Source organism: Phragmites australis, chromosome 18 (genome assembly GCF_958298935.1).
Source record: "Phragmites australis chromosome 18, lpPhrAust1.1, whole genome shotgun sequence".
Taxonomy (NCBI): Eukaryota; Viridiplantae; Streptophyta; class Magnoliopsida; order Poales; family Poaceae; genus Phragmites; species Phragmites australis.
In genome coordinates this window covers 26126392-26138802 of record NC_084938.1, presented here as the reverse complement: position 1 = coordinate 26138802, position 12411 = coordinate 26126392, and positions in this window count along the sequence as shown.

Genomic DNA, 12411 nt, shown 5'->3' with positions numbered 1-12411 from the left:
TTATGTCCCCGAGTTCACCGTCGACACACACATCCAATTCTTGAAACACCATTCAGCAACCACTGTCCAGCACACTTTGGAATCATTATCGGGGATTAACCCTCAACATTTGATGCGCCATGTAGAGGGGCGCGTTTCGTCGTTTCAGCAAGTTTGAAAAAACTTGACCAAGCCGCCTATGGCCAAATCCACGATAACCGCTAATTCTCGTACCGAGGATCCCGGCTGCCGCGATGTGTTCATCATGGGGTACCACCCAGATGAACATGGTGTGCTTCAGGTATGGGACACCGAGCCAGAGTCCAAGAGCTCCGAGACCCAACACAAAATCTGCATAACGGACCATACAACAAGGGGCGCTGGAGGCCTGATGGCGAACCTCCGACTTTACGTCTAGAAGGAAACTAGCCTGACACTAGACATATAGGTGCTTCAAGACAGCCCCACATACTCAGCACCGTCCTAAGGAGCCCCTATACAAGATGCAGTCTACGGTGGTGTCGTCGCCTAGCTCATCACGCTGCCTAAACTTGTTTGAAACGTGGAAATTTTACAAGAATGTCATGATAATTAGCTTAACTCTCTTGTGACTAGGAGATACTCTTGGGTCCAAACAAGCTCAGTTTTAAATTTGATCTGTATTGCGTGTGACACATTTCGTTTTGTGGTTCTATTGTTGGGAGTAAGAAGACGAAGGGGGAAACCGGGAAAGTGAACTGCACCGTGCATTCACCCAAACACGCCGGTCATGCGGAAGCCTAGACAACTAATCACACCCTGTAACATTTTGTCGTCTCGACCCATTGTCGGCTTCCGTTTTTTCATCGTGCTTTTGATTTTTCTTTCTCTCCCCCTTTCATTTGATCTACCACTTGTCTTTGTTTTTCTCCCTTGATTTCATTGCTACCTTTTTCCTGTTTCAAGGCTTTGAAAGGTTGGCAACAGAGACAATTTCAGTAAACTTTTCATATTTGATCTTTGCTTATTGCCGGTGCATCTTCTGTTTATGGCATCACTGCTGCAAGTACACACAGGAGCTTCATAATTACTTTCATTAAGCACCATGGTGGGGCACACGTGGCGATCAAGTAAGGTAGATGTCGTCAATTAGGCCTGCATGTTCTTTTGCTAGTCTGGAGTTGTTCATTTTTTTTAATGAAAAGAGAGCTTTATATTACTCAGAAATTGTATTACAGTCCTGAGCAACTAACAAATGAATACACATAGGTACATGCAATCTCCACACTATCGAATGCTTCGTTCTCTTTGCAAGCTGTGCAAGTTCATGGGCGATATAGTTCTGCTGTCTCTTCACATAGGTCACGGCGAAATTAGAGAGTCGTCGTGCCATGTCCAACGTGTCTCTGATCAGGAGGCTCACTTTTCATCTTTGTTTCTCTAGCTTCTGCAAATATTTGACCAACGGCATTATTGTCGCACTCTAGGATCACGGCCAAAATCTAAAATTAGACAACATATATGAGTCTATTTATCGAAATAGATAATATGTAGTCGTATTTATTAATTTAGCATTTGTATTCGGCATACGGTGTACCGAAAAAGCTATTTTCAACATACGGTGTGCCGAATACGGTACTGTTACCCGTATTCGGCACATGATGTGCCGAAAATGGATTGTATTCGGTACACGATGTGTCGAATATGGCACTGTTACCCGTATTCGGCACACCGTGTGCCAAAAATACTTTTTCGGTACACGGTCATGTTGGTACCGAAAAAAGTATTTTTCGACACATGGTGTGCCGAATATGGCACTGTTGCCCGTATTCGGCACACCGTGTGCCGAATACCGGCAACAGTACCGTGTTCGGTACACCGTGTGCCGAAAATAGTTTTTTGGTACACAGTGTGCTGAATACAAATACTATATTAATAAATACGACTACATGTTGTCTATTTCAGTAAATACGCTCAGATATATTGTCTAATTTTAGATTTTTACCTAGGATACAGGTTCTTTGCACCAATCTGCAGCTAAAGTGAGTTCTTCTATGCACGCCAACACCTCCACTTCTTCTGCATCCGCAGCTAGAGTTGTTGATGGAACCAAGTTAACTACATGCATGATGGCATTCGAAAAAAATAACAAAACAAAACTACAAGCATGATAGAGGTTAACAACTGTTAGGCGAGACTTTTTCCTAAAAAAACTGTTAGACGAGACCAGAGAATGCACAGCTTTCGGTCTCAACTAAATATCCAATGGATACAAATAGTAAGTCTACTCAGCTACAACATTGTATTGCTTCGGTTTACGCGTAAATGTGTGGAAACTGCAAAGCAAATGGCAGTTGGTGTTTACTACTCCCTCCGTTCAAAATACGGTACGTATTAGAACTGAAAAAAAGTCGAACTTTGTGATTTTTATCAATAATTAGTCAAATTATGTGTTACAAAAGATATATCAATATATTAATATTTTATACATCTTTTTGATAAGATATTGATTTCGTAACGATTGATAATATATTACCAGCGATTAATGTATACTTTGAAAGATTTTCTTAAATTCTAATGCGCTCTTTTAGAAAGAAACGGAGGGAGTAGATTTCTTTGGTCTGTCCACAGTGGTGATGGACAACTAGAGGCCAAAAATAGTGCAGATGCTCGCATCAAATTAGTGAGATGAAAGAACAGAAACATGCATAGAGAAATTAGAGGGAACAGCGGCGTCAGAAATGGTGTCTGTGCTTCCGATCGAGGTCCATCTGGGTTCAAAAAAGAGTTGGTTAGAAGGTGTTCGTAGTTTTCCTGAAAAAAAAAAACAGGTTTCCAAAAGTTGACTGAGTTTATCCCATTTTTTTAAGCGAAGAGCAGGTGCTCTGCCATTTCATTTTAGTAAGGAATAAGATCATAACGTTTACAAAAAGTTTCTGAGAGGCAGCTCGAAACTGCCTAAAAGTTTTTGCTATCGAAGCTTAGAAGAACAATGCAGACAACATGACGTTGTAAACAAAAGGACCTAATCTAACTGTTGAGACGCCAATGCCATGGTCCAGTTGTCTATGTCTTCCTTGACTCGAAACGTCACTTACTCAAAATCTTCTTCTCTTCCTTCAAAGACTCGCCGATTCCTTTCTTTCAAAATGTTCTACTAGGTACGAAGATTTCTTTCCATCTTCACGTTACGCTACTTGTTTGTTTCTAATCTCGTAATCTATGCAAGTGACGAGCCCGACGAAGGAGCACTGTAGTAGATGAGTAGCTATCACAAGTTGTTCATGGCAAAGGGAACAATCAATCTCGTTTTCTATGCCTCTTGACTTCTAAGTTATCGGACGTGAGCAATTTGCTATGCAAAACCATCCACGTGAAGAAGCTCACCTTGGCTCCGCATTAGCCTTCCACAAGAGAGTGTCCCTAAGAGGTAGACTTGCTTCTTCAAATTGTGCCTCGTAAGGAGATTTTGCCGTGTAAAGCGCGGAACTGTTCCATTTCCAGTGATCATATCACGCACACTTGGCTGCAGAACTACCGCTGCAGCATTGACCAGACCTCATTTATCCATGTCATATCCTTCTTGGAGGACCATATTAACCAGATGGAGGTCCATGTTTTTTACAAGGGAAAAAAAGGTGTGTAAAATTGAGAAGATAATCGACAACCTAAGTGGAATGCGCAGTTAGTTCCTTGGCTAATTTGTAAGTTTGTAATAAGGAACGCGACAAGTGATTAGCGGATATTAGACCGGAATTGCCTACACATCGGCATCCACATGTGATATGTGCATGCATGAAACGATGGAACATTCGGATACGGATTCACATACGCATATATACATATATATGAGTAGGCAACCAGCGATTAAAATTTTGCAGAAATTTCTGAAACTTCATAGGGAAACAAAATATTTAATTTCAATTATTTTTTTACTAACATGTAAGACCTACAAAGCAGATGATGAAAAATAACTGAAATTTTAATAAAATTTTGATTTTTTTCACTAGTGAATGAAAAAAAGTATAAAACAAAATTAAAATCCCTATCGGCAACACAACAAGGTCGTCGTACGTGCCGGTTGCAACTTGCAATTAACATCGATTAATTCCCAATGCTCAACTGTTTGCGGCGAGTGACGCTGCATCTGGAGGCATCAAATAATTGAGCTTGGGATTACGCCATGTAGTCCAAGAACATGTATGTCTGGCGGATAATGCTCCTGTGGATCGTTTGGTTTGTTTGGCACATGCATGCATGCAGAACATTCGTATAATCAAGGTATATACTGTAGTCACGCATGATCAGGACAAGAATACTGCGAGTGCAGGGATAAGGCGATGGGTGTTGTTACAAATCTTAAATGATAAATTATGGTGTCTCTACAAATCTTGTGTAGAAACTGAAACAAAATTGCACCAAATCTGGCACTTGCAGATAAGCTATACCTTATGTCCCTATCACCTGACAGATGATAATACAAAATGCATGCATGCTTCCATCTCCGCTCCTTTGCTCAACAAGAATGTGATCCTCATTATGCAGACAGACAAACGTTTTTTTTTTTTTTGGAAAAAGTGCATTTTACTTTCCAAAATTATACAATTAGTTCCAAAAACTCATGAACTATTAAACTATTTATTTAACCTTGAGAATCCAAATCTAGATCATTATGCACCTTTGACAGTGATTTTGTATATGGAGACAGTGATTTTACTAAGCCGAGGAGAAGATGAGGGGGTGGGGACTGGGCGATCGAGACCGGTCAGGCTGGGTTCTTTTTGTAGGATTGAGAATGATGACTAGATGGTGGGTGAATAGGCATCTCACAAATTTCTTACGAAATTGATAGTCTTCTCTCATTTAGATCACCTAACACACATCAAAACTCAAGCAGAAGCAAAACAGAGAGAAACTTTAGTTGTTATGGAAGTTTTCAAGGAAGAACATGACACTCATGGGTGTAGCAACTTATCTCATGCGTCGTTCCCATAACAGATAGCAACTTTGACGAAAGAAAAACTTAGAACCAAATATGATAGTATTGGAAGAAGAAATTCTCCGAATTGATGATTTAGAGGCAATGAAATTTAATACCCACTTGTATATATTTGTATGTGAATTTTATATCTTTAGCAACAAGAAGAATAAGTTCTCAAGGTGAGAAATTTCAGCATTTAAATAAAAAGGAAAAACACAATCAAAAAGGAAAACTCGAAACAAAGCAAGGAAACCAATAGAAAGAGACTAAAATAAGATGAACACAAGGATCGGAAGAAACAATCTCTTCATTTCTTGCGGAGGACAACCCTCTTTTCGGTAGATACAAGATATTTTCCTTACAAAAGCGCTCACCTATTGCAAAGGCTAAGCTCTCATTTCCTCTCCTCTAAAACCTATCACTCAGCACTCAAATGGCTGGCTCATCCTCTATTTATAGTGCTAGAGAGGTAGCTTAGTCCTTAAGCTTCATTGTTCCAAAATACCCTTCTCTTCCAATGATCTCCTACCTACTATTGAGATATTTTGGTTCATTTTTTCTCCATTCATCGAATAGCCGTAGCTTTTTCATGACATAGCTTCGACTCAGCACAAGTTTCGCAATGATATCACGTGCACTCTATCCTTCCACAGTTTTGAGGTTAAATCGCTAAACCACCTCACACGTTTCTCAAAGTGTGACTTGCTACCACTTGCTTCACCTCAAGCAAGTATTTTGATGTCGACGCGTATACTCCGTCTTGCGATACTGATCGACAACAAGTCTCTCCCGCTCCCGATCCCTTGAACCACCTTGTCACTTGCACCGGCATCCCCTTCGCTTAACTTCGTCAATATGTCATCTTCATCCTTCATTCCATGTTTTGCTTGACCTCCATGCGCATAGCTAGGATCACCTTGACTCTACACAGCTTCCTCAATTGTCCAGCACCAAGCACCCCGTTTGGCCCCGATCATCTTGTATTGATTGTCAAGTTGCATCCATCAACTTCACAACATTAGACAAACAAAAACATATCCTAACTCCATCTCCAGTTAGCTCAAAATCAGAATTCTCAGTTCAAAATACATCTCATAGAAAATGTGAACGTCAGATGTTCTGACATGTACCCCTCTTGAGCATCGGACCATCCGATGTGTGCAAACTATCAGATTGACCAACTTTTGATCCTCTCTGCAAAAAACAGTTCAATGTTCTCTTCACACAATCGCCGGACCAGCCGACGGGAGCATTCACCCTAAAGCCATTCTGTAGGAACTGCTCCGGCGTTAATGCTCAACATCGTCAGACCATCCGACGCATGTAAGTCCAACAAAACCAACTTGCAACTTCTTTGTAAGAAATGCTCCGGCATTCATAGTGCCCATCGTTGAACTATCCAGCGTATACTCCTAACTTTTTCTTCTAGTTGAAATGCTCCAACATGTACACCATCTGAACGCCGAACCATTCGATAAGTTCAATATTCCATGTGCCGGACCATCTAGCATATGCAATTTCCTGGACTCAGAAAAAAAACACGCTAACTCCATTTCCTCTGTAACTTTGGTTAGTCATGATCAGCAATACATATACATGCACATGCAATTCAACAATTACCAAACCAAATACATAACCTTGTCAATCACTCATCACATATAAAATAAGACACACTTTAATTTGTTTTCTCAGTTTTGAATAACCAGAATCGTCCTGCCATGTCGACAAGCTTATGTGGTAAGTCCACTCAGTAAACTAGAGTACTAATCAGTCTAAACCATTGTCAAAGATACAAAATTATCCGAATTTAGATTCCCATGAAGTTAAACAAACGGTCTAATAGTTTGAGGGTTTACAACTGTATTGTTTGGAGGAATAAAATGGATTATTTCGTATTTTTTTTCATGTCCCTTGACGTTTGGTTCTTGGGGTACAAATTCTACGTAGCTACCTAGTGTTGCCGATTCCATCGTAATTACTACTGCAGATTCGTGTAAACCTATTTTTTTTAGGTTGCTAGCACACGCGCACTTCCACGTGTAGATTTTATACATACGTGAAATGAGTCTAGTTAAGTTGGTCAGGGATGGATGTATACCGAAACCACCAAGCTCGAGTTCTCCCTCGCACGAATTTAAATTTCTATTTCTGTTTTATTAACAGAACATATAGTTCCTCCTATATGTCCATCACACACACACACACATATATATATATATATATAAACACATCCTATTAACAGAACATATAGTTCCTCCTATATATCCATCACTCTCTCTCTCACACACACACACACATATATATATATATATATATATATATATATATGTGTGTGTGTGTGTGTATGTATGTATGTATGTATGTATGTATGTATGTATAAACACACACATCCTGTGACTTAGGCTAGCCTCAGCGGCTTCACTTCGGGAACTAAAATCCTGTCGGGAAGGGACTTTCGTTCTCTTCAGCGCTCCAACGGTTTTCCTTCACGACGGGATTTTCAGGTCATTCCCTTCAGGACAGGATTCTCTCTCATTTCTTTTCGTGATTTCCCTCGAAGTAAAGCTGTTGGAGATGAGAGAAAATAAAAAGAATTGAAGAAAATAAATAGAATAAGAACGAAGAAGGAAATAAAAAAAAACGAAATAAAGAAAATATAATTAGAAATGGTCTTACGGCTTATTTGCAAGCCAATTTTGAACAGTCTTTTGAGTCAGCATGAGTAATGAATGGGACATCTCTCTGGGATCGAATGGACCTCGTACTATTGCTATACGGCCGTGCATATATGTGCACAACTCCGTAACATTGGATCAATCTCTCTGTCAGAGATCATGTCCACTTCACAGTTCACACACGTGTGTTTTTAAGCGGGAGAGCCACCGTCAGCACAAACTTTTACGTGCAAAACGCCAAAACGGCCGGTGAGCAATCTATTTCCTCGTGTCAGTGACAAGTAGTCCTCACTCATATCGATACATAGATGCAGAGGCGGATCCGTTCGCAGACAGTGAAAACCCGAGGATATGGATAAGGGAGAGGAAGAAGAAAATAGAGAGGAAGAAGAAAATAGAGAGAAAAAGAAAGAGAAAGAGATAGAGACAAAGAGAAGAGAGTCAGATGAGCCTCATATTTGACTACTTAATTTGTATCTATCACTATACAATAAGTTAGGCATTTATATGTTGCATTGTGCCGATATAAGATGTATTTGGTTAGGTGACTCAGGATGGATGGAATCATCCCATCTAGGTAAACAATGCTAGTCTATGTGTTTGGTTGGGTGACTTAAGATGAGGTCATCCATCTTCACCGAATATTTCTTTAGATTCAGGATTGTTCAATCTCAAAAAATAGCTGTACGAGACCGCCCGTTTTGGTTCGCTCGTCCGTGACTCCTCACTCCGCTCCTATCAAAAGCGGATGACTAGTGGGGTCAGATGAACGGTATCCATCTGCTTCCAAATTTTTTCTAGCCTCTTTCTCTATTTGTAAAGTAGGTTTGTTGTGCTCTAAAAATGATAAAACTTGTTTTTTCTATAATTCATGATAAATCCATTTTACAGGGATTTACGTAAATAGCCCTAGTAGATTTCAAAATAAAAATATCCAAATAGGGTTACTCCTAAAAATTTTAGCAATTTTTAAGGCCTCAAGGAAATTCTCAAAAATCTAAAAAAACACTAATATTCCTCTCATGTGGTGTAATAATTTTTAAAATTATTTCCAACCCTAATTTATTTGGTGAAAAAGTGAGTTCCTTTGCAATGTTTTATTTATCTGCATTTTTATCATTTCATGTGATATTTTCTTTTTAATTCAATTTGAATTCAAATATGTATAAATTCATCCAAATACTTATAGAATACATATAAATATGAATATGCACAAATTAAGATATTTATAAAAAATCATCACAATCAACTCAACTCATCTAATTAATACAACTAAACAGAAAATTAACTTATTCTATTCACCTTCGTCACACCAATCAAACAAAAAACTGAGTCATCACATCAATTCAAACAAATAAAAAACTGACACATCCATCTAAAAGATTAAGATTATCCCTTCTAACATTGTCCATAAAAAAACACCCCTAATTAAGATGACGCAGCATGACTCAAACGAGGTAGGCAGGCAGGTTGTTGGAAGTTTCAGCCTTTCTGAATTTCTCCGACGAAAAGTCAGTCTTTGAACCGAAGGAAGCAGATCGTAGACGAGCGACGGCCATCACCGTTTCCACGACGACGCGGACATCTGACACTCGCCGCCGGCCTAACCCCGCAACCAAACTCGCCTGCCGGCACACCGGCCGGAAACGTACGATAGGGTTGGTTGACTCATCGTCCAGATGAAGCAAGACGCCGCCGCCACACACACACACACACAACGCGATCGAGCGAGAAGGCGCCACGAGCAGCTGGCAGGCCGGCTGGCCGGGGAGCATTCGTTCCATTGCCTCTGTACCATGCATACGTCTCCATGGCAGCCAGCTCAGGTGCATAGAGTAGGGCTAGCACGGGGACGGGGGACCTGTCCGGGGCATGGTGGCTGCGCGTGCGTGTGCTAGCTGACGGGGACGACACATGCATGTATTGCATGGCTGGCTCGGGCCCAGCAGCCCAGGGCTAGGCAGGCCCGGCCACTTGATGTTGTGGATCAGCATCACATGGATGTAAATTGGTGAATTTAATGGTGTGTTTGATTGAGAGATAAAGTGAGATGGGATACGATTTCTGTTTTTAATAGTATGATACTCTTTTTTGTTTGGTTAGATGAATGTGATGAGTCTTTTTTTTATTTGGTTGGAGGCACGAGAATAAATAAGGATAAGAATTATTAACTAATTATATCTTTTAATTTTAAATAATAATAATTAATAATACACTAATCAATATGCACTAACGCATATTTATATTACTCTTGCTATAGTCATTACTAATTTTAACAATAAAATATACTAATTAACTCTAATCATACTCGAATTAGCTCATTAATTATCACTGATTAGCACATTAACTTTACAAATTCTAATCTTATAGTAATATATATTAATAAGTAATACAAACATACTAATCTCACTAATCATTTTACTAATAAGCATGATTAGTAAAGATGGATGACTTCGTCCCACCAATTTGGAGAGATAGCTTCATCCAGCATATTGAAAGAATATTCTTTAGGGGGATAATTCTATTCCTGCTGTCCATAAACCAAACAACATAAAAACAGATATCGCCCTCTCCCATCTCACCCCATCTCCTAAACCAAACACACCTTAAAGGTATCCAGTGATTCTCTTGAGTTCAATTAATAGTACTATATTTTTTAAATTAAATAAATATTTTTTAAAAGAATTACTGTAATTAACAAAACTATAGAAGGTCCGGTGTAACCTTTTAAAAAATGACCACTTGACGTACTCGTGGAATTTCATTAAGAGTATATTAAATTTTAAATCTGAACTAACTAAATAAGATCGTACTCGACTGACCGTTAACATCGTAAGAGGTTTTGCTAGGTGTAACCTTAGTGCACCAATTTGCACCACACATGCCGATTAAAGCCATTTTCGGCTTCATGGATATATACTGAGGCCACGTCTCAACGAATATATGCGAATAGCACGAGAGTTTTTGTGTCCGAGCATATGTGACTGAGATAGATGCGTGTTCTCCACTCGGATCGATCAGCTAAAGCTTAGCCAGGTAGCTAGCGTCAAAAGCGGCCATCTCGAGCCGCGCTGACCCTGCGGCCAGACTTTGCTGGATTCTCGCAGCCTGATGTGATGACAAAGCGAGCGCCTTGTCGCACGGGTTGGTGCCCCTGCTGGCTTATGCGACGGCCGACGGGACATCACTTCACTTGTAGCAACTAGCAAGTGCCGAGAGCGCTACCTGCTCCGCTCGGTCAGGGACTCGATCATGACACTTTACCTCCATCCAATCCTGCTGGCTGAGAATGCCTTTGCTAGATATCGTTGCGTTTGCATACGCAGGGGCGGAGCTTCATTAGGGCCAGAGTGGGCCATGGCCCCCCTTACAATCTGTAATCCTCTAGAAAATGCTATAGCAGCTAGGCAATTTTGCTAATGGAGCTTCAAAATGACCACCTCTATACTGCCTAATCCATGGTTGGCCCCCTCTAAATCTCAGCCCAAGCTCCGCCTCTGTGCATACGCACTTCCAGTTGTAGGAGACGAAATTCTGGTGCTCCAACCAGATGGACGCACTGAGAAGAAGAAGAAGAAGATCACACAACACAACAAAAGGAATGGAAAACCAACGGCAGATGTCACGTAATCGGGGATACGGCTTTCCAGCCCGGCCCGTCACCTCCTACGCGCAAACGGCCCTCCAGCCTGGGCCGCGGCTTGCCGAAATGGAACTTTTTTATTATTTATTTTTTAAATAAAATTGTAAATATATGTGTTAAAATAGAACAAATCTACATTCTAATATTTTCAAAATTTAAAACACTATCTAAATGATCATGTCAAATAAAAAATATTGGTCTAAAAATGTTTGGAGAGCTAGATAGCATCCTTTATGCCACATAATTTTTCTTGCGTGCTCAAGCTCGCCTCGTCGCAGGGGGATTCGAAGTGGCGCCGGGAGATTTATGAGCAGAGCTTAACTCGAGAGACTATTCGAGTGGACAAGTGGCGAGGAAATTCCAACTCTGAAAGTGTCTCGAAGCCTCCACCTTTTCGCGACAAGGACATGTCTGCTCTTGGATAATGTACGTAAATACCTCTATGGAGTTTGGCACACTTGCGTGAGTACATGCCTCTCCAGGGGTGGGCAGTACCGTCATTTCTTCATCAGTGGTTGCCACTCAGATAGGGCCGGCAACTGGATGGGACTGGTGGCGAAGTGCTCTCCATCTCCCACCCAGACTCCCAAAATTCGAGCCCTACTCTGCTCTTTGATCGGAGCAAAAATTAGTCTCAGAACAACTCTAACAACATATTCATATTTCAGCCTCTATATCTCCATATAGATTACCATCTATAAAGATTCCCTTCATATTACTTTATCACTCCAACAGCACATCAATATTTCACCATCTATATGCTCTTTTATTTTTTAATAATATTCTATAACCAACAAGTTTGGCGAGAAAACACCCATCGGCAACACCCACAGCCCGGTGGCGCTTAGACGCCCAGCCGGTAATCCCGGCGGCGCTCTGACTCCCAACCGACGATACGCACACAAATGGTGAGCTCAATAGACATATGCGAGATCAGACTCCATAACCGGAGGCACATACGCATACGTCAGAGAAGAGAATACACAGACAACACCTCAGTGAAGTAGCTCGATGGCGCACGGTGCAAAACACATGCAGTCGAAACTGAGCTTGGCGAGCACAGATTGACGACACGCTAGCTGGATCATCACAGACCGATCCAATCACAGCATAGCGGCGCGCCCACACCTCCATGGTCCTTGGCCGAAGCCCCA